Below are 24349 nucleotides of genomic sequence, written 5' to 3'. Positions count from 1 at the left end.
GTGTCAGAAATAATATAATTTTTTAAGTTGTTGGGATTCGCCATGATAATGTAATTTGACCATGTGTTACAGAGACATTGTAAGTTCCTGGTTGACATGCACAGTTTAATATAGACACTGATCACCCAGAACATTATGGCCACCAACCTATTATCAATATAAACCTGTCCATCAATAGCTGATCAATAGCTGTGTCACCTTGTGAGGAATGACTGCTACACACACCCGTGTGTGTGTGTGTGTGTGTGTGTGTGTGTGTGTGTGTGTGTGTGAGAGAGAGAGAGAGAGAGAGAGAGAGAGAGAGAGAGAGAGAGAGAGAGAGAGAGAGAGAGAGAGAGAGAGAGAGAGAGAGCATATTGGAGGCTCCACAACTTGTTGTGTATTTGAGAAATGCTGTGGCGATTACCTTCAGCACATGGTGATACCACATACAAACTTCATGGGGTTGAGGGACCGCCACTCATAACAGATGTCGGACTTTGTAGGCTGAGCAGACTGGTAAAACAGGACAGGCAGTAAACTGTAGCAAAACAATCCTCAGTCTTCAATAATAGGCAGAGTACAAATATGTCTGAACACACGGTGCACTGAACACTCGTAATGATGGGCCTCTGTAGCCAATGTTAACACACCAACATCGACAACTACAATTGAAAAGAGCAAGTGACCAATAGTACTGTACATTGGTGCAGGGGCAGAGCATTGAATAGTCTAATGAATCCGAATCCCAATGCCATCATCATCATCATCATGCCAATGGGTGGGTGCAAATCTGTCATTTTCCAGTGGAACATCTCCTTCACACCTACACTTGGAATGGAGACAAGCTGGCAGTGGCTCCATTATGCTCTGGGGAACATTCAAGTAGATACGGGTCCAGTGGAGCTTACGCTAGGCACCATGATGGATAAGGAGTATTGTACACTGGTTGCAGACAACATGTACCCCTTCATGACAATCATGTTTCCAGACAGCAGTGGCATTTTTCAACAAGATGATGTGATATATCACAGGGCCATGAGTGTGACAGAGTGGTTCAAGGAACACAGTGGTGAATTCCAATTGATGTGCTGGCCACCCCCAACTAGCCTGGTCTGAACCTGATTGAACACAGCTGGGATGCGATTGAACGTGGCATCAGAGCTCATCGCTCCCCTCCCAGGAATTTATGGAAATCGAGTGCCTTGAGTGTGTTGCACCTCCCTACCAAGACCTCACTGCTTACATCCCATTATGTGTCACCTCACCGCTGTTATCCATGTGAAAACAGTGGACATACTCCCTATAGACAATCACATTTGGCATCAAAGAATGATTCATTGTCAATAAAATGAACATTAATGAAGAAATAACACATCATATCATATGCAGCCTTAGGAACTTTGGAAAACCATGATAATCTGGAGTCTGTCAAACTGCTGTGATTCATGACTGACAGTAAACCTTTGATTTTAAAATGTAACTGCCTATTGAAAGGGGGGGGGGGGGGGGGGGGCGAACTTGCTTTGATAGTTTCTAATTCTTTTATTTTTTGCTCTTACGTCATGTAATGACATTACTTACATCTTCTTATTTGTGTGAAAGATTATTATTATTATTATTATTATTATGTTTTGGTTTATAATCTGTACTTTGACATTTGTCAACTGTGGGTATTATGTATCAGGCAGAAGTTTCGTGCTCTTCTTGCAAATTCTAGTAAATTATTGAAATATTATTTTCTCTGCAGATTAATATTGATTGTTCATCAAAAATCACTTTTTCATTTTTTTAAATTTAATATTAATAGGCCCTCAGATGGCTAAAAGTAAAACAAATGAGATTATTAGTAAATCCATCATAAATGTGATAGGCAGACCTACTCTTTGACAAGATCTACATGTGGAGAGCTTTTCATCTTAATGACTCTTTTTGTTTTTGCTGTTATATATTTTGTGTAACACTTACTAGATATTTCTATATCAGTCATTGGCTTTAGCTAAAGTATAAAATATTTCCTGGGCTAAAATGTCAGTAAAAAGGAATAGACTTGAAAAAAATTGACTTCGATCATAATTCAAGATTGTGGTGTTAACTATACTATGGAAAGATGTATAATTTTACTTCTGTTGGCAGTGAATAGTGAGAGACTTTGAGAACATAAGATGTAGAAACAAATTGTATTGTTCCTCTGACTATGACTGAATAAAGATTTTAAATCCATAAAAAGCTATTTGAGTCACTGTTAACTGTAAATATTGCCGAACTTATCAGCGAGAAATAATCTGTGCGCTGAACTTTTGTTTTTAGCAGTTCTGATGGTTAGTGAATATGAGTGACATGCTTGGCTAGGAACACAATGTACATCAATTATTTCTTTCATGTGCAGATTTTCTTAAAACTGTACCATTGTTAAAAAAAGTTGTATAATACTCATTGTTCATGTACTTCCTCACAGCCGCTAAAGGAAGTAGGTGATGCTATGTTTAGTTTAAAAAGTGTGTTTTACGAAAAATTTAAAAACTGGCATTATTTTGTATGATCTGTTTCCAAAGAAGCACCATTTTAATCTCCCCCCCCCCCCAATGCTATTAAACCCTGCTTTTTCTCTTCTGTATGTGCACCACAATGTTGTTTTTGGGACGTAACTACCATTTCATTCATTTAAAACTATAAAATATCACATTAGACTGACAGAAATATGTTTTTCACGAATGCTGGCCAGATCAAAGAATGAAATTAAATGGGAATAGTTACCTAACTACAGTGTCTTTAAATCAGAATTTATCATTCAGGCATTGCTGGTGCTACTGTAGTAATGACCCTCCATTTGAGGTGTGTGTAGTTACAGTGCTTATTGTAAATGATTCTCTTCTAAGATAATCCAAGAATCACATTTCCTTATTTTTCTTAAAAAAGTAGAATTACTATAAAGATATAAAGTTGTTTCAGATAAATCAAAAAGATATTTTTTTAGTCTAGTCATGACAATTTCAGCCAGTCTGTATCTGTAAATGACCACACTGAATAATACGAGGGTAGTCCACAAAGTAAGTTCCGTTTCTATTTCCATTTGCGGCAGCGCTACGATCGCAGTTCCGAGCATGCACGGCAGTTACTCTGACTCAATGAGAAGACATGTAAACCGTTTGCAAATCGCTACTGCCGACATGTGCTTTGTAGTGCTTCTTTATAATGTCAGCCGTGATTGAAAATGCCATTGCGTGTGAAATCAGATCTGAGATCTATTTTATAAATGCAAAGAAAGTTAAACCAAAGGAAATTAATTGGCAAATCTGTGAGGTTTATGGACAAAATGCTATGAGTGATTCAATGGTTAGAAGATGGGTCAGACTGTTCAATGAAGGACGTGATCAAGTATGCAGGGAACGCCCATCAGTGGTTACTAATGAACTGGTTCACACAATTGAAGAGAAGATTAAGCACAACCATAAGTTTACATGTAGTGCCCTTGCTATGAAAGTTATCCAAATCTCATTATCACTAATTCATGAAATTGTTACAGAAAAACTGTAATTTCGGGAATTTTTCTCATGTTGGCTACCCAAATTTCTTACTGAACAACACAAAAAACAACGGATGGGCAGTGCACTTCAGTTTTTGACACACTACAATAAAGAAATTGATGGTTTTCTTTCTCGGATAGTCATGGGGGATGAAACTTGGGTAAACAAAACAGCAATCAATGGAATGGAGGCACACTTCACCCCAACAAAAGTTAAGCCTAAGCAAATTGTGACACCTCTAAAGGTCATGTGCACCATTTTTTGGGACAGAAAAGGCACTTTGCTGATTGATTGGCCCCGTGATAAGAAATCAATGCACATGGTTACTGAGAGACCATCAAGAAATTGTGCCGTGCAATACAGAACAAGCGCCAAGGATTACTGTCAAAAGGTGTTTTTTTTTTTCACAATAATGCCCAACCTCACAGCTCTTATGGGAATTTCACTGGGATGCGTTTGATCATCCTCTGTACAGCCCAGACCTTGTTCCTAGCTCTCTTTTTACACCTAAAATCTTTCCTTGGTGGTCAACACTTAAATGATAATGACAAACTAAAAGAACATGTAATCACATGGTTGAATACACAGGTGGCAACCTTCTATGAAGAAAGCATACAAAAACTTGTGCCACGGTATGAGAAGCGTCTACAAAATTTTAGAAGCTATGTAAAAAAGTAGTTTAACAGTTGTAGATTTTTACAAGAAATATTTTTTCTGTGTCTGTGCACGTTTGTTTTATATAACCAAATGGCACTTACGTTGTAGACAAACCTTGTAAATTAATAACTGTGAAGATCTATAATCAAAAGTGATGTCTATTTAATTATTTTAAGCATATAATTGAAATTTTTGATTCTTCAATTATGAACTTTTTTTAACTGCATTTCATAGTTCACTCCCACCTTCATAGTTTAGCAGTCAGTGTGGCTGAATGCCATTTAAGGGGCCTGGATTTGATTACCAGCAGAGTCAGCAATTTCCTCTGCTTGGGGACTGGGTATCGTTTCATTCTCATCATTACCGGCATGTAAGTCATCAAAATGAAATCAACTAAAACAACTTTCAGCTGACAAACTCCCTGAAAGGGTACCCTTGCCAGAATATGCCACCATATGCACATTTCATTTTCATAGTTCAAAAGTCAGAGAAGAAGGAAGAGTAATGTTGTAAGTTGAGCATGGTCACTTATGTTTATTTCATATTAATGTAATGTCCTATGCAGAGAGTAAAAATAACTTGCAATATTGGCTGAGAGTATAATCCATTGGCTACAATCTTTGGAAAAAAACAATGTTTGATAACATTTGAGACAAACTTTGCTAACTACTTGTAAAATTAATCTGAGGCAGTAATTTAGCCTCTTGGAAAATAAAGTAGTAAGTTTATTTTTCAGTAGTAGTAGTATCTCCTTATTGTCTATTGCATTATGATCTCACAATTAAGTGTGCATCAGGAATATTAATGAAACATGAAAACAACTGAAACCACTGAAAATCACTTTCTGCACTTATCAATGTCATATACACATGCATTGGTTCTTTAGCTTCGGATATGAAAGCTAAAATAACAAACAGGTGCGGCAGTGAAATGAGAGATTTGGCAACACTGGAAGTAGGAATCACAAAACAGGAGTGATGCCACTGACCCTGATATTTATTTTCAGTGGAGATGCCATCATGGGCCAGTGAACAATGTGTTGTTGCCACAAAGCTGATTTACAAAAATGACAACTAAGCAGCTATGCAGTGTGTTTTTCGTACTCGTTACAATCTCGCAAGTCATGCCCCTGTCCCATCAGCACACGTAAGGAAGTTTGAGGAAATGGGTGATGAGGTGCAAAAGAGGGATGGAAGTTCAAAATGGATGTGTACACTAGAGAATCTTGCAAGAATGGAAGAAGCCTTCAGCCGAAATTCCGGGCATTCTGCACAAAAGCATGTGCTGAAACTTGACGCAACAGATTGCAGTGTGTGGTGAATATAGCACAAAGAACTGCAAAACTACCTATACAAAATTCAGATAGTGCAATAAACTGATGCAAATGAGCTCCTGAAAATACTATTCTTTCAACACAAATTTTTGGGGTTCATGAACAACCACCCATGTCTGTGCAACAATCTGACCATGAATGATAAGTTGTCAGGCTTTGCTGACTAGCAAAACTTCAGCAACTGATTATGTGAAAATCTTGAAATGCTTCATGAAACACAACTTCAGTCATAAAGTGGTGGTGTGGTGCAGTATATTAATGTTTGGAATTGTTGGGTGCTATTTTTTCTAAGACAACTGTGCTAATGCCGGTACCATGAATACAAAACATTATGTTCACATAGTGAAACACACCCTAATGTGACAATTTCCTGATCTTCCTGTAACTTTAGCCACATTCTTCCAACAAGACCATACCTTGCAGCATTCCATTAACATGCTACAGAACATCTTTCCTGGTCATCTGACCTTCCAGTATGTGATTTGTTCCTTTGGGGTCATTTGAAATCTCAGATCTTCCAGTGGACCCACCAAACACCATCCAGGAACTGAAGGACCAATTCAGGAGGAAATTAATTGAAGTTCAGTGCCAGTCTTGCAAGATGTGAAGTCTAACTTCTTTAAGACATGAAATGTGTGGTCAGCTACATGACATCATTTCAAGTGATTGTCATCTTGAAGTGCAAGCATTCTAAACTGTTGTTTTATTTCTTTTCTAGCACTGTGAATAAATTTTTACTGGTGGTGGAGGTTTCAAGATCATCTATTTCACTGCCATAAATGTTAGTAAGAAAATCAGGATAAGTGGCAAAAATGTTAAGGAACTTCTGCTAAGAGATGTATAGTTCCTTAGCGAGGAGAGGGGGGAGGAGGGGAAGAAATGAAAAAAAGTCTTAATAGTGTGTGTGACTTTAACATGTAGACTGCCACATGCATAGTGACGGATGTTTCAACACCACGCCAAACCAGGCACACAGCGTTAGGGATGAGGCTCTGCCATGACCTCATGGCAGTCATCGTATTAATGGAGATTCCAGTGTCTCAGTGCATACATTTTCTTTCTTAATAAGATAAGCTGTTAGTAGGCAAGAGGAAGAAAGAATGAGGGAGTAAGATAAGAACAAAGTATTAAAGGAACACGGTGTACATTCTTGACAAATACGGCATAGAATTGTCAGTGCTTACAGACAAACAGAACTGCAGAAATTGTTGTGGGACATGACGAATGTATCTGTTAGGACAGCATGGTGAAATTTGGTGTTAATGGGCTATGGCAGGAGACAACCGACAGGAGTGCCTTTGCTAACAGCAAGATACAGACTGCAGTGCCTCTCCTAGGCTCATGACCATATTGATTGGACCCTAGATGACTGGAAAACTGTAGCCAGGTCAGATGAGTCCTTGTTTCAGTTGGTAAGAGCTGAAGGTAGGATTCTAGTGTGGTGCAGACCCCATGAAGCCACGGACCAAAGTTATCAACAAGGCAATGTGCAAGCAGTTTGTGACTCCATAATGGCGTGGACTGAGATTACACAGACTGGACTGGAACCAATGGTTGACGAAATGGTTATGTTCAGCTACTTAGAGGCCATTTGCAACCATTTATGGACTTCACTTCTGTGGATGACAATTGACCATATCACCACACCACAATTGTTCATGATTAGTTCGAAGAATATTCTACACAATTTGAGCAAATGACTGGGCCACCTGGATCACTTGACATGAATTCCATCAAGCACTTATGGTACAAAATTAAGATGTCAGTTTGTGCACAAAATCTTGCGCCAGCAACTTTCAGAATCATGGGTGGCTGTAGAGGCAGCATGGCTCAATATTTCTGCAGGGAACTTCTAATGACTTTCTGAATTCATGCCACATAAAGTTTCTGCACTATGTCGGGCAGAAAGTGGTCTGACAATATATTAGGGGGTAGCCCATGACTTCTTTCACTTCAGTGCATAAGGTGAACAGAAACTGGAAGACCATATTTTCATCTAAAATAAACAAAGAAATACGTTATCCTAACATTATCTCTGTAACAAGAATTTGAAATGGGTGAGGTACCAGGTATGAGACCCATTAGAAACATCACAGGTGTTGAAGTCTTAGTCCCATCCCCCCCCCCCCCCCCCCAAGAGTTCTTTCTAGCAGATATAGTCTACCAATTTCATTAACTGTGGTGGTCTACTTCCTCAAATTGGTTGTTAGAAATCAAGGAATATGGTCTTTGCCCTGTAAGTCCATACAGGAAGAAACGGCACGGTGAGTAGTCTGGGAAGAATGTACATCTTGTGGCAGTTACCTTGAAAAATAAAAACAGGAAAAACATCTCATTTGAAATTGGTTACTCCATTTGTATATTAGCATCGGGTTAATTCATCAAGCCTGTGGAAATTTTACTTAACTATTTGTGACAATTCCTTTCCACAAGCCCTCATTCCATTCAGTGGCACCCCTAAAAGTCTCCTGAAACATCTTATTTATTAGATAATAATGATGTAGATGCATTCTCTGCATGTCATTGAGGTTGATGTTGCTGGAGACGAATGAAATTCAAATTGGCATCCAAATGCCCATCAAATTGGAACAACACTGCCACGCATATTTAAGAACTTACCTGTAGTTATGTCAGTAACAAAGTAATATTTTCCAGCAACATTAAAAATAGCATCAACAGTAATTATATCTGGCTCAGTTTACTATCTATGCAGTTGATACTAATGCCGAAGGTCCAAAATGCATTCTTTGAGAGAATGTACTTATGTTCATGGCCCGTGAATTCATTGTCTTATGAAATTGTCCACAATGTGTAACTGGGGAGCATAATTTCAAATTGCATAATGACAAAAAAATTGATTACATGTAACCTGGGAAATTTTTCACAAATATTAAATGTGAAGTTGTTTGAAATGTACTTCTTGAAACGTGAAAATGTGTCGGTCTTAATATGCCATGACAAAATACAAATATAAAAATAAAAAAAAGTTAATGAGGCAAATACATAACAGTATTTATTTTTGTTACTATTGTAGAATAATAGTGTTAATGATGTCCTTTTTGGTGCCATTTGTCTTTGCAAATATTTTTATTACACAATAAATCATTTCATATCAAATTCAGTATGTCTTTTTGGTAAATATTTTGATTTATAGAATCTTGAGAATGGCCATTCTTTTGGTTTCTCTTAATATTTGGTAAGGTCCTCATGCTCCTTTCAAGCAACCACAAGCTGATGTACAAACCTCTTCCTCATTGGCAGTTACAATAGGAAATGCACCAATGAAGTTCGCACAGAAATCTACATCTCATATGCTCATCCAGCCATCCCCAAAATATTTAGATAGTAAGTAGTAGATTCACATCAGTCATCTTTGCTTTGCCTGTATGGTGAAATCACTGATGGTTCTCCCCCTGCACATCCGGGGGTAAGAATACAACCTAGGTATTCCTGCCTGCCATAACAGGCGATTAAAAAGAGTTTCCCATGTTTCGGCCTTTGTGACGGTCCCCTGTAGGGTTTTGAACTCCCTTCTTCAAAACTTTCCCGAAGATCAAGCCAACTGGGGAAGGGAGCCTTACATGGTGCATAATTTCCATCATGCATTGAAATCTTTAGCCCACTTCCTCATTGTCGCATCTCAGTCCCACTCATTCCCCATCTCTTGGGTGAGGACACCTTCCTGGATGTGTTTTCCACCATGCGTTGTGCAGTGTCGCTTTCTGTGTCGACAATGACCATGGATTTCTTTGCACCTGAAATCCAGCACGGTAGCCAGTCCATTGTGGTGGGGTTGCCATGTACCGTGTTGGTTGTAGCCCCCCTGACCACACAGGGAACACACAGCTGATGCCTGCGCCATTAAATCACCACCTATGCCAAGGGGTAGATACCCATGCCTACTGGTGCATCGGGACGCCCGGCAATGGCCGCCCTGCCAGGTGGCACCTGTGGGTAGTGCCCCTGGTCTGAGTGGGTGGCATCAGGGTGAATGACATGCGATGAAGTGTAGACCATCATCTCTTGCTGGTGGTGGTGAAACACTAGCAGTCTCTTAGCGATCACAAGTTCAATTCAACGCACAGAAGTGTGACACCAAATCGTTCCCCTTCTTGGCCACACCATGGAAGGAACATCAGGCTAACGATGGCAGGGGAACTTATTCACCATGGTACCTTGTATGTTCAATAGCTGATGGGCAATCTTGCATGACGATGAAATCTCAGTTTCTTGTGGAGCATTTGGAGTGGTGGAGGGATTGTCCAAAACGAGATGTGGGTCAGTCTTGATCAAAACAGCATCCTCAGCCCAGTCTCCAACATTAATAGCGTGTGACAAGCTGGCGGATGTTTCTGTAACCATCACGCCCCATAAGAGCTTAAATAAGTTCCAGGGTACCCTATTTCTCAGAGACGTTCTTCTGCAATCTGGCGTTGAGCTGGGCCCCAATTTAGAGTGGCGAGGTGTACATTTCGCTCCTGTAGTCATTCTGTTGTGGTACTACTGAATTTGCGATGTGTTCCTGAAAATAAATCAAAGATATACTGAATGTGTGGAAAGAACAAACATAAGTAGAGTAACATCACTGTATGTCAAATTAGAAAAGAATTAAGTATGTACTGATTAATAACATGAATTTCCTGTGTAGAGTACACCACTCCATTGCCAATGAAGCACCTAGGAGTGAAAACTGCTGCATTTCAGCAAATATTAAGCTGTCAAATAGTGAAGCATATAATCAGCTAATCTGATAACATGTTGCATTCACAACGTAAATGGGCAGCTGCGAACAGTGATGCTAGTGTCATTTTATAGGTGCATCTTCAAGGCCTTAAGCATTTGTGACGAAGCAAGCTGAGACCTCTTTACTTCATCTCTTATTTTTCCACCTGCCTCCTTAAATTACTTTTATTTTAATTTTTCCCTAGTTACCTTTACATGTATGAATATAATCTGCATTTCCATAAAAGAGAAATGCTGGCCCTCCGCCTTAAGGAATATAGCACAAGGTCTCATTTTGTGCCTTCTTTTGTATATGTAATTAATTTCCTAATTTATTTTGACCATTCCTAGTTAAATTTTTGTTATAGGGTGAAATCAGTAATGGTTTTGTGACAGATTCTATTGTTGACTTATAAATAAATGTAAGTTCTGCAGTAAATATAAACATTTGGAAGAAAAACTAGTCAGATTCTTAAAGTATCTATTTGGCTCTATTCAAAAACATATTAGCAAAGAATGAGTTATGAGTTTGATTGAATGAGTTAAATTTTAATTATAATTTCTGTAACTCAAACAGTGAAAATGTAAAGCTTCAGTGCCTATTATTGTGAGGATATAAAAAAAAAATATTTTTGGTGCTGAGACAGTCAGCCCATGGCCGATTTTCAGACAGGAATAATGTATTAGTTAAATTAACAAAAATCCATCAACTGAACAGTGGAATAAGTGTAACACAAATAAGCCGTGTGTTATGACAATGTCTGTTCAATTTATTTGAGGAATAGTGTCACACACATCGTATTATTCCGCAAGAACTGCCTAGTTAGGTTCTTACTGAGCATAGATATTCAATGGCAAACTATTGCAGCAATATGTCGATGTTGCCTGCAACCTATTAATGAGGAATCAAACCCTTGCACTAAGATAAGCAGTGGAAGCAGTCATCACCAGGAATGTTTTGAATTGGCTGAGATAACCAATTACTTGCTGTATGTTAGAGGGTAGCTTCTCAAATATCTTCACACCATAGCATATAATTCCTAAGTTAGATTTCTGTCTTGTATTGATGGTGCAGATCACAGTTCAGCTTGAACTGATTTTTCACAGCCACACTACAGTTCTTTCGTGACACCTATATAGCCACTATAATGACTGATTTTTTTTACCCACCAGACAGTTTGCAGCACTGTTGGAGTGGTCCAGCTGTGGCCAGGCGTGAACTGTACATACTTCTCACTACACCGTCAGGTGGCTTGCGGAGTATGGATGTAGATGTAAATTCAGTGTGTACATGTTTTGTTCTCTGGCCATAGCTACATGAGCCACAACAATGCTGGAAATATGCAATAAATATGTCCCATCTGATGATAAATCACTTGTGAATTCAAAACTGGCCATGGTAAATAGAAACTGAAGAATAAAATCAAAGGCGTCTGGCTGCTGCAAACCTTTACACAATTTTAAACCTGAACTGAAATTGCTTCTTCTGGCAACATCTGCCTGAAGAGAGGTATTTAACAAAGACCTTGTGGCATAAGACTAAGATTCCTTGGGCTATTTAGAACTAGATGTCAATATTCCTTCAGAGTAACATGAGCAGTGACAGAGACCAATATGTTCATTATTATTACTTTTCTGCCAGTGAGCTAGCTGGTAATCTGTAAGTCGCTAGTATGAAGACACAGAGTGTAAAACCAATGTAACCTACACCATTTTGGTACAACAGACCAATGATCCTTGAAACATATCATTATTTGTAATTAGACACACAAACTATACCTGAAGAACAAAGTCAGTCTATATAAAGGGATCTACTGCTCTAACTATTATAAAAGGTAGATTGGCAAAACAAAATCATGACTCCATCCACCTGTTTTGAACAGTGATGTCATGGTTTAAACTATTTCAAGCACATACAATACGGTGACCATGACATCACTTATTACATCTGCAAACAAACATAAATAACATGTGAAGTATTTAACTCCAACAACGGAATGAAACTGACAGGAGAACAGAATGACGGAGGTGGTTTTGGGCGCGGACAAATATACAACAGTAAGAATAATGACATTACAGCAAAACAATTATTTGCCCAAAAATCAAGCACATGAAAGCCTCAAAATTTAACACAAAAAAATTACAAAAACAAAATCTATTGGCGCTGTAAATTTTGATATCTGAAATGAGGACTACAATACCAGCAACCCATACACAACTAAAAAACTCAACACCACAATTTTCACCTACATAGCTCCAACAAAGCCCTCGATACCAGGAACCAACATACAACTCTAAAACATGGTGTTGCATATTTCACTTCACCCATAATCCTCAAGCAAAGGTCTTGATATCGTGAACTTGCAACCAACTCCAAAACCCGCTGACACAAATTGACCTATATAGCACCAAAAAATAAATCCCACTGTACAAAAAGCAACACACTCAAATGCTAAAATCTATTTTCCATGCTTTCACTTACTCTACCTAAAGCAAAGACCACAGTAAAACAAACCAAACCATGCCCACATGAGTAATATCAGAAACATATTCTAATGGTACATCAATAACCATGATACCAACCAATCACAATCCAACACAATTACCACACACTGACAAGAAAAATCCCAAAATTTATGAAAAATTGCATCATCATCACTAATTTCAATATACACAAAGAAACTATAGTCCATAAACTCATACCATACATAGTGTAGTATCAATGTTCAATACCGCACTTGTTAGGGGTTGAAGTTATTGACCAAGGTCCATATTAGTATGATTGGACCCACAAATTGCGACAAGTGGCGCTCCGTGGCTTGTACCAAGTTTCTAGCGAGCTCTCATCCACTCTTGCTCAGGACGTCAAGTAGTAAAACCTTCAGCTGATAGGAAGCAACCTCTGACAAGGCACTTAGTAACGTATGGCCCAAACGAGGTCACAATAGCTATCTGTTTATAATTGTATGTATGCAGCTAAGAAGAATCCTGTACAACCAGTTAAGTCCAATATATATTATTTTTTTTACCAATGACTTTTAATTATTTCAGTCACTGCAGATCCAGACCATTCAGCCAGCACGTTATTGACGAACCTGCTGTGATTTATATGTTTCTATATAGCATTGGCCACCAGTCAACACTAGCGACGACTCGTTCGTCGTCATCGTCGTGGTCATAACAATTGGCGACAAGGTTAAAGGTACAGATTTTTTGGAAAGCGGAACAGTGAAAGCAGCACTATTTATACATGTTTACAGACCATATACCCCGCTGTGCCACCCATCCTCTCCACATGGATGATTGATGAGTGCATGCCATTTTTTCCTACTCCTGTTCGTGATTATTTGCTTCCATTGTGATGGCAAATCCAGAGGAAGAACTGTTATGATTACAGAATCAGCAGCCCAACGCACTACTGCACACATTGGGACCACTCGTCCAGGGACAACAACAAGCTGTGCCACAAGTACTGGCTGCACAGGAGCCAGCTGTACAGCGGGTCACAGCCCCGCCGTTTCGCGCATTTGACTTCAGCGTGGAAAGATGGCAGGAGTGACATGTGCAGTTTTCACACCACCTTGCAGCATATGACATTCAATGTAAAACACGGCTGCATGTGCTTTTACCTTGTGTTGGCGTAGCATCGTACCTCATTCTCCTCAAACTCTTCCCAAGAAGTTCTCCTGATCAGCACAGTTTCGAAGAACTTGTTCAGGAATTACCTGATTATTACAAGGAAAGTGTGAATGTTGTCACTCAGCACTACAAATTTTTCCGCACAAAATGTGTACCTCATCAGAATTACCATGAGTGGGTAGCCACTTTGCAAGGCCTCACTCACAACTGTGGCTTTTCATGTTCTTGTGGCATATCGTATTCTGACATAAGGGTACAGGACGCTATTGTGCAAAATGTGTCCAACACATGCAGTAGAGAGCAAATTCTTAAATTACCCAACCCCAATTTAGAACAAGGGTTGGACATTTTGGACATGCAGGACACTTTGAATTTCGCTGCAAATTCTTTTGAATCGCCTCCCACTGTCTGTCAGGTTAGCAAGCTGGCTGCACGCGCATCACACATACATGATGCTGTACCGGCTTGTCACGCGCCTACCCAATTCCCTTCCAGGAGACAGACACAAGTTATGCGCCGGAAGAAGTCACCTGCTTTGCGCTCATGCCCATCGTGCAAGGCCGTGTGCCATTTTTGCAACAAGGAGGGACATGTCCAGGCAGTGTGTCTCAAAATACAAAAATCTAATGTTCCATATTACGTTTCTAGACAAAGTGGCTTCCACCGGAGCGGTTTCCAAAATAAGACTTCCTATCACAATGAGCCGTAAGCAATGGAAATAAATGTAGTACATTCGCCTCCAGTACCTGTGACATTGCCAGAGTGTGTGAATTTTGTTTGTGATGATAGTGCAAGCCGTAAGGAGACCCGTCACATACGATCTGCCTGTCAACACAAGCCAGTGCACACTGCTTCTCAGAATGCCATTTTTCGCTGATGGCAGAACAAACTTTTTGTAATCTTGAACATTCAGAATCATATGATTCCTTTTCAGTTGGACACTGGAGCTTCTGTTACACTCATGAATCACAAAACTTATGAATTGCTTGGTTCACCTCCATTGAGTAACGCAAATGTTACGTTAGCTACCTACAGAGGTCAAAGTATCCAGGTTTTAGGACTGCAAACTCAAGTGATTTCTTTTCATGTACTGTGTTCACCCTCATCTGTAAACATTTCTGATCTTGATTTATTTGATGTATTCTCCTCAATTATGCACGATGACATACTAGCCGTCACTAAACGTGTTCCCACCAACAGTGTTTCCGAACTATGTCAAGAGTTTGCTGACATTTTTTTCGCCAGGTTTAGGGTGCAAGACAAATTTTCAGACGCATATTGAATTGAAGGACAATGCACAGCCTAAATGTTACCGCTCTCACACAGTTCCTTCATGCGCTTTCTAGATGAAGTTGCTAAAACACTGCATGCACTTGAGGAACAAGGAGTGATTGAACCAGTGACAGCATCACTATGGGCTTCACTGTTGGTTATCTTAACAAAACCATCAGGCAAATTGCCGCCATCAATCCTCAACTTGTTGTTTCAACATTTCCTTTGCCACGTCCAGAAGACTTGTTTGACAAATCGTGTCAAGGTAAATATTTTCCCAAGTTAGATTTCAAAGATGCATATCTTCTAATTCCTGTGGATGATGAATCCAACAAGATTCTCGTCGTGAAAACGCATTTAGGTCTCTACAAATTTAAGAGGCTTCTGTTTGGATGAGCCTCTGCACCTGCACTATTTCAGCAGTACTTACAGGCTCTTTGTGCATCGATTTCTTCAGTGTGTAATTACCTACATGACATCGTAGCTTCCGGTTCTACACAGCATGAACATTTGCATAATTTGAGACAGTTATTTGAAGTGTTACATGAGAATTGACTTAAACGCAATAAGGACAGGTGTACATTTTTTTTCTGAACAGTTATCCTACTTAGGACATGTAATAAACTCTCAAGGCATCCATCCAAATCCGGATCATGTAAGAGCAATATCAGAGCTACCAGCATGCAAGACAGTTAAATAATTACAATCCATCCCTGGAAAGCTCAATTATTATCATGAGTTTTTGCCTCTCGCATCATCTCTAGCAGCATCATTACATCGACTATGTTGAAAAAACGTTTCGTTCAATTGGTCGCCTGAATGGGAATGTGCCCTGCAGCAGCTTAAATCTGCATGGTTATCTAGTACATAACCTCTTGGCCTCATCGTTGATGCTTCCGATTTTGGGATCGGAGCTGTTCTTGCTCACAAAATTGGTTTTCGCAATTGCCTGATCGCATTTGCTTCAAAGCTACTCTCCTCTGCGCAGCAGATTGATAAGGAAGCTCTTGCTTTGATTTTTGGACTCACAAACACCCAGGCCAACACACTATCCAGATTGGCAATAGCTGAAGACTTGCTGTTTGACTCTTCCGAACAGGCTTGTATGTCCACTGGTGTGCAAAATGATGATGTAGTAGAAAGTTTTCCTGCTGACTTTTGTCGTATAACCACAGTAACAATTAACAACCTAGTATTAAGTGTTGATTTGCGTCATGTCACTAAGCAATAGCCTTTGTCTTAAATTTGGATCAAAGAACCATTGGTTCCTCTTTTGTGCAGGTGACGTTTTGTCCAACGTGGCGTCATCTTGCTCTGCACGGAGAACGATCAGTCTCATGTTATTGTTCCTCATTCTTTGCAGTCACTATGCTACAACTTCTTCACCAAGGTCATTAGGGTATCATGCAGACAAAACAGTTAGCTCGCCATCACTGTATCTAGTTTGGTATTGTTGCTGACATACCCAAGATTTGTTGTTCTTGTTCTGTGTGTGCAGAAAACAATCCGTACCACCGTAGAACATTCTCTCTTGGCCTAAGGCAACTTTGCCAAAGAATAGCTTGCATTTAGATTTTGCTGGTCCTGTTTGGGACACACGATGGGTAATTCTTTTAGCAGTTTCCCATCTGTTGTCCAACTGTGATAGGGCACAGTGAAATTCCAGTTACAATGCCATCCAATGCCGCAGAACAGTGTGCACTTCCTGATTTACTTCTTTCTTGCCAGTCGGGTGCCCCGACCCGATGGAGGTCGACCCTTCGGTTGCTCCCATAGTTGCAGAAGCGCAGATGCCTCATGTTGACGTGCACCCTGGAGTAGGTTTCCAGGCATTTCCTGTCTTCCATTGGTCGGAATGGCAGGGTGTAGGTGGGCATGCCTCGCCTGCAGCCAGGCTCCCCACCTCCTCAACTACATCAGCATGGCGTCCTCCATGTGGTGGTCATAAGCCATATTCAACGGCCGTTCGCAGATTTGTGAAGGAGGAATATGATATCAACGTATGACACCACAATTGTCAGGGGTTAAAGTTACCGATTGCGGTCCGTATTGGTGTCATGACCAGTGCGGCTAGCGCTGCTCTGCGGCTTTTATCAAGTTTCTAGCAAGCTCTCGTCCGCTCTTGGTCGGAATGTCAAGTAGTAAAGTAGCACAGCCTTCAGCTGATAGGAGGCAACCTCTAACAAGGCACTTAGTAATGTATTGCTTAAATGAGGCCTCAATAGCTATCTGTTTATAATTATATGTATGAAGCCAGGAAGAATCCTGAACAACCAGTTAAATACAATATATATAATCTTTTCCGACTTGTAATTATTTTAGTCATTGCAGATCCAGACCATGCAGCCAGCACCTTATTGACACTACTGACAAACCTGCTGTGATTTATATGTTTCTATTTAGCACTGGCCACCAGCCAACACTGGTGACGACTCGTTCATTGCCATCATAAAACATATAATAAAAGCAAAAATATCTCCCACTGCAACACGTAATGACCTACTCATAAATATCTGTATCTTATTCACAATTGAAGAAAAAAGAAAAAAATTAATATTAAATCTCTAACCATAAGAAACACATGCCACTAACATTTCCAAACATAAAAATGAATCCATCAGCCACAATGTGAAAATTCAAACTATGTCAGCAGAAATTCTTCCAATAGCAACCTGAAACATTCAATTCATGTCAAACAACTCACTAACATACATCTAGCACGAGAGCGCCCCTAAATACTACAACAGACCATCTACAAATACAGACAGAGAAACATCAAACATCACCATGACATTACCACCGCATCACAGGTATGTAACAGGTCTAAGCAGATAGGTGTAGTGTCAGCACCTGACCTTGAGCAAATAACATGCCAGTAGCATCAGATAGTAAATGTGAGGGGGAAAGCAAAAAGGGACCTCTTGTCGGAAGAGTAAAATTTTCAGTACAGGCAAAAACAATCAATAATGTGTAAAATATCAATTTTCGTTTTTAAAAAATATTATAACAGTTTACTTCATTCTGAACACAGTCATATTGATTTGAAACTTGTTTGAATGCAACAAAAGTCAATTATATCATTAAAAACAATCAATGTCAGTCTTCGGAAAAGGGACCTCTTGTTGTTATCGGAAAGTAACATTGGTCCCTTTTCTAAATATCGCAGCTATACATGCAGTACTTCACAAAATAGCACCTATTAAATTTTAGAAGCCTTTTAAGGAGCTCAGAGTAAGTTCGTATAAAAGAAAACTGTTTTGTGATTTCAATAATGCCAAACAACACACATGGTCCTATTTTTGCGAATGCCTACAGATATTGCCAATGTATAGTTGGTAGCCCTCAAAGAACAGCTGGCAGCTGACGTTACAAATTCGTGTTTACAGCTTGCTCAGTTTAAGGTATACAATGTGTGAAGATAGAATTGTGAAAGCACTAAACGATACTGGTCTTGGTGGTGATTTATATGATAAAAGTTTACAAAGTATTTCAAGATGATTTTTCTGAAAGAATGCCAAGTAGAGACGAATCAAGTGATGAGGAACTGGAATCTATAGGTGATGAGTCAGTTAACCTATTTGATATTTCTTTATTACAAGACATTCTGAAGTTTAATGAAGCCTTAGGTAACAACGATAATGTTACTGATAATGTTATTATTGAAATAGAACGAAATGTTAATAGTGATCAAGTTGTAGATGAGAATGATGGTGCTCAAGACTTTGACCTGGTAGTAACTGATGACTGCATAAATTTAATTGACTCTTTTGATGCTGACAGAGACTATGCCCTCGTTTCAGAGTTTTTTTAAAAGCAGGTTGCGGGTGCAAAGAAGAATGTTGCAACTGCTGTTCAGTTGATGAATATCTGGAAATGCGTCATGAATGTGCTGAGATTTATCATTATGAGAACAATGTCAACACATTAGATCAAGTAATTTTAGGCCAATTGCGGTGTGTCGCTTCAGATTCTTCTTTCACAGCTCGTAAACATAAAGTACAAACTGAGAGGAAACAATCACAAAGTAAATACTTAGTAAAAAGTCAGCAAGTTTGTACAAACACTTACATGTTTTCCAACAATATTAAAATTAAAAGACTAAAGCGCTGTAACAAAAATGTATAATGATACAGGACTGATTGTCAAAGCTCATGGTAATGCAAGAAAACTTCCTAAGAAGTTGACTTCTTTTTCTGATTCAGAGTTTGTTGTAAGGTTTTACACAATTACGCAGAACAACACGCCATAATTTTACCAGGCAGAAGTAGCACTCAGTATAAAGCAAATTTCAAGCTTCTACCTTAAAGTGATGATAAAGCCAAAATATTTGAAACTTATATGGCTTCCTTTACAAATGATATGCCCGTAAAACCAGTATCAAGTAGTGTTTTGTAATATTTGGAAAGAGATATGCCCAAAGCAGATCTTTGTGCATTTTGCCAACAGCATTTCACTTCAGGAACTGCAATGGCATCATTGCCTGAAGAAACTAAAATGGAAACTATGGAAAAAATGAGGTCCCATCTACAACTTGTTGCAAAAGAAAGAGTGTTTTGTAAGGGAACTATCAAAAAGACTACGGAAAATTTTGAAGATGGTGATAGAAGTTGTGCACACTACAGTTTTGACATGGCCCAGCAGGTTCACATACCAAGTAACCAGTTGCAGCCCGGACCTATTTAGTTCTTGGTTCCATTCAGAATAGGAATATTTGGGATTATGTGTGAGACTGTGAACAAACAAGTAAACTATCTACTCCCAGAAAGTGTATGAACAACAACAATGGGATCCAACACATGTTAACTCAGCTGTTGCTATTGGAAATGAAATAGATGAAGTTGCTGTGAATACATAACATAGTGTAAAAATATAAATATTATGCCAAAAAAAATAAGCACAGGGCTTGCTATATTTTTCTCAACGAGGGGCCAATTTATTTGGTCTCAAATGTATTTACACTCTGGAGTGATATAGGTCTCAGTGAGTAATCCACTTACTGTGAAGTGTTGATTAAAAAAAACTCCAAACCACTTGACAAGACATTTTAAGTGTAATATATATGCAGAATTTGTTTCTTAAATATGTAAAGTTAAGCAATTATAACAAAGTGAAATTTTAAAAGCCCATATCTCAAAACACCTCTTTTATATAATAAATATTCAACCTGCCATAACTTACTCAAATTTAGAGATAGAAATAAAAAAAAATTTACAGGTTAAGAATTTAATGCTGAATGTAAAAACTACAAATAATCAAATTCCTAAATTTTCGACAAGAGGTCCCTTTTCGTTATCCACCTCACAAATATTGATGAGGCAATGACTGCCAATTGGCAAGAAAACAGGACTACATTATCTAGAAAGAAGCTTAATTGCTGTTGGAACATTTTTTCAGTGTTTTCATCTTCTTGATACAACCCAGAAAGGTCAGCACTACCTGTTTTGCACTTAGAAAACTTTCTCACTGTACTGGCCCACAAACAAGACTGACAGCACGTATTATTCAATCTGTCCTACATTTACTCCCCACTGGTACTTCAGAGTAATAATAAACAGACGCTGATTTTCTGAATGTAAGCCCAGACATTCGCATAAGCCCTTACCTGCTACTTCAGTATCATGTTTTGCAAATGCAATTCTCTCACAGTATCTACTGCTTAGCTGCATGTCACTTTCTGCTTTTAGCACGTCCCATCGTTAAACGCTTCAGTGACTGAAAATAAAGTTCAAGAACTTCACTACTTAACAACTCAAAATGTTTGAATGAGAGTTAACTTTCAAGAAGCCTTCCAACAAACATATAAACAGTACTAAGTTGCATACCAACATAGCTTTGTACTCTTTAATATAAGCTTACAACTATGAAACTAAATCTGCAGTTTATAACGTTCTCAGTACAACGCTGTACATGCAGCTTGAGCACATACGACACAGTATTAAATAAATCCTATACATTTATATTCTACGGGAAAATACGAGATGCTAACCACAATCATTATACCTGATCAACTTACTTACCTCCCAGTATGTCAATGTATATTACGTTTCCTATTCTCTCTCCAACAATTTAGTGTTCTACTTTTCCTATCTTATAAATCGGAACAGCACAAAGCCTACGGCGGAGTTACCAAAACAATAACAAACACAGACCTTTCCGCTGGCCAAAATTTTCGTCTTCAAAGTCTATACTCACAACGCCTTCAAACTAGTATCTATGGTCGAAGCCTTCAAATGGGTGTGGTAACTTCTGAGAATTATATCACTTCCCCTTGTTTCGCTGTCATTAAAGTCTTGTGCGATTCACCGCCAAACACTATACTTGTATCACTTTATTACATATTTACAAATATTGCAAAACAAAGTAAATTGACTAATTCAACGAAAGATAGATCGATGGAAATACATGTGTAATAAATTTCTTTGCAATGGTTCGACACTCGTTAACTATCGATAGTTGTGCGCGTCAATCTTGTAGCCTATAAATAGCGGCTCCTCGGCCCATACTCAAACACCAACACTTCCCCGCCTTTTGGAAGACGGCCAAGGTCCTGATGTTCAGGAAGCCGGGGAAAGACCACTCCCTCCCACAAAATTACCGACCCATCAGCCTGCTGAGCGCGCTCAGCAAGATTGTTGAGAAGGTAATACTAAAACGACTCACTAGGCACTGCATCACAAATGACACCCTGAGGCCGGAGCAATTCGGCTTCAGGAATCACCACTCGACAACACAACAACTCCTCCGCGTCGTCGAATACATCACACACGGATACAACATGAACAAAGCAACTGGTGCGGTGTTCCTGGACATCGAGAAGGCTTTCGATCGTCTATGGCACAACGGCCTCATACGCAAACTAAACGACGCAGGGTTCCCCGACGGGCTCGTACGTCTCATACACTCATATCTCACGGACAGGAGTTTCAACACTGACGTGCAGGGCAAACAATCAACACGACACGGTATACAGGCAGGGGTACCCCAAGGAAGCATCCTAGGGCCCTTACTGTTTAACCTCTACATTAACGACCTCCCAGATACACATAACACGACGATGGCAATCTACGCGGATGACACTGCCATCCTAGCGCAAGATTGGAAGCCGTCTAACATTAACTCACGACTACAGACCGCACTCAGAACGGCAGAGCCCTGGTTGGTGAAGTGGCGTGTTAGAGTAAACGTCGACAAGTGCGAAGCCGTTCTGTTCACCAGAAGACCGAAACAACTGCGCAAACATCAACACTGCAATCAAATAACACTACACGCACGCCCAATACGTTTCCGAGAGAAGGTCAAATACCTCGGTGTCTGGCTGGACCGGAAACTACTCTGGGGGGACCACATCCAACACGTGACCAACAAAGCAAACGCGAGGCTCAAACAACTCTACCCTATGCTTAACAGGCGTAGCACACTGAATAGGAGGGTGTCCAGGTCCATGTACACCACACTTATCAGACCTCTGATGACGTATGCTGCTCCCGTCTGGGGATACGCTGCGCCCACACGTGTGCGCCGTCTGCAGCTCATACAGAACAAAGTACTCAGAATCATAAGCAACGCTCCGCGCTACACGCGCACCGCGGACCTTCACCGGGAATATCGGCTAGATACCATCTTGCAGGTATTCCAAAAACTCTCCACACGACTATACAGAAACACGAGACAGTCGCGTAACCCGTTTATTCTTTCTCTGGGTAACTACGACCACAACCATAGATGGAAACATAATAGACCAAAAACACTATTAGCACGAAACTAAACATCTATGGTCCATAGCACGCTAACATGACAGTACTGGCGAGCCCCTGCAACTCAGCTACTACTGGCAACCCCAGATGATTAACCCGCCGAAATACCGGCAATCGCAGGGAAACCGTACTGCACACAGCACGCAAACCAGCCACACACACCCCCCACACTGTGAGCTGATCTATGACCGATCGCCCACTAATATATGATGACAATGTCATGTTTCAGGGACGCAGCAGCAGCAGATCCTGGAACGAGCGCCAGCAACGACAACGGTAACGATGCACGATACCTCGCACTAACATAACCACACCTTGCATGCGCTGTCGCAGCTAGTAATCCGCTACTGCCCTTACTACCCGTCCTACTATCGCAGAGGTTTTTTTCCCTTGGCGCTTGCCTTGGCACTTTTTTCCCTCTGCCCTTAAAAACCGCTACCCTTCAATCGCTTTCGACCACTTCTATCTCCTGATGGACCATGTAAATGAGTAATCTTACCCAGACGCATGGAAAACATCACAGCCTGCATCCTGTGACTCCTGATTCTAAAAACTAACATGTTATACGGAGGTGACAGTAGAACTTTTGGTTTGGTCACCACGTTGGTGCGGGCGTGGAGGGGCCCCATCCTATATAAAAAAAAAAAACCCGCCGAAATACCGGCAACTGCAGGGAAACCGTACTGCACACAGCACGCAAACCAGCCACACACACCCCCCACACTGTGAGCTGATCTACGACCGATCGCCCACTAATATATGATGACAATGTCATGTTTCAGGGACGCAGCAGCAGCAGATCCTGGAACGAACGCCAGCAACGACAACGGTAACGATGCACGATACCTCGCACTAACATAACCACACCTTGCATGCGCTGTCGCAGCTAGTAATCCGCTACTGCCCTTACTACCCGTCCTACTATTGCAGAGGTTTTTTTCCCTTGGCGCTTGCCTTGGCACTTTTTTCCCTCTGCCCTTAAAAACCGCTACCCTTCAATCGCTTTCGACCACTTCTATCTCCTGATGGACCATGTAAATGAGTAATCTTACCCAGACGCATGGATAACATCACAGCCTGCATCCTGTGACTCTTGATTCTAAAAACTAACATGTTATACGGAGGTGACAGTAGAACTTTTGGTTTGGTCACCACGTTGGTGCGGGCGTGGAGGGGCCCCATCCAAAAAAAAAGCTGTAGTTGATTGAGAAATTTGAAGTACAGCAGAGTCAAAAGCAGTAGCAATTGTCGTAAATTTGTTTGTAGTGTGAACGTAGAAATTTAAACGTTGGTGTGGGAAACCACTTTAACTCCGCCTGCAGTTACTGTTGGAGTGAATTAAGTAGCTCTGCAGTTGCTGTTGCCGGTCCCAAGCCCGGAGAAAGGAGGACGGTTGGCGAAGCGCAGAAGCCGTAAAAGAATCGACATAAAATAGTTGGAGAGATCCTTTTGAGCTTAGTACCATA

The 24349-nt window shown here is 40.1% G+C and overlaps 1 long non-coding RNA gene across 1 annotated transcript; it reads right to left on the bottom strand.

Annotated features, from left to right (window-relative positions):
- Positions 1-8483: 8483 nt before the first annotated feature.
- Positions 8484-21324, bottom strand: LOC126299266 (uncharacterized). The gene is made up of 3 exons (XR_007552763.1): positions 21147-21324; positions 20732-20841; positions 8484-10018 (listed from the first exon to the last, which is right to left on the bottom strand). It is a non-coding gene; the product is annotated as an uncharacterized LOC126299266 (long non-coding RNA).
- Positions 21325-24349: the final 3025 nt, after the last annotated feature.

Source organism: Schistocerca gregaria, chromosome X (assembly GCF_023897955.1).
Source record: "Schistocerca gregaria isolate iqSchGreg1 chromosome X, iqSchGreg1.2, whole genome shotgun sequence".
Classification (NCBI taxonomy): Eukaryota; Metazoa; Arthropoda; class Insecta; order Orthoptera; family Acrididae; genus Schistocerca; species Schistocerca gregaria.
This window is presented reverse-complemented; position numbering and strand designations above follow the sequence as displayed.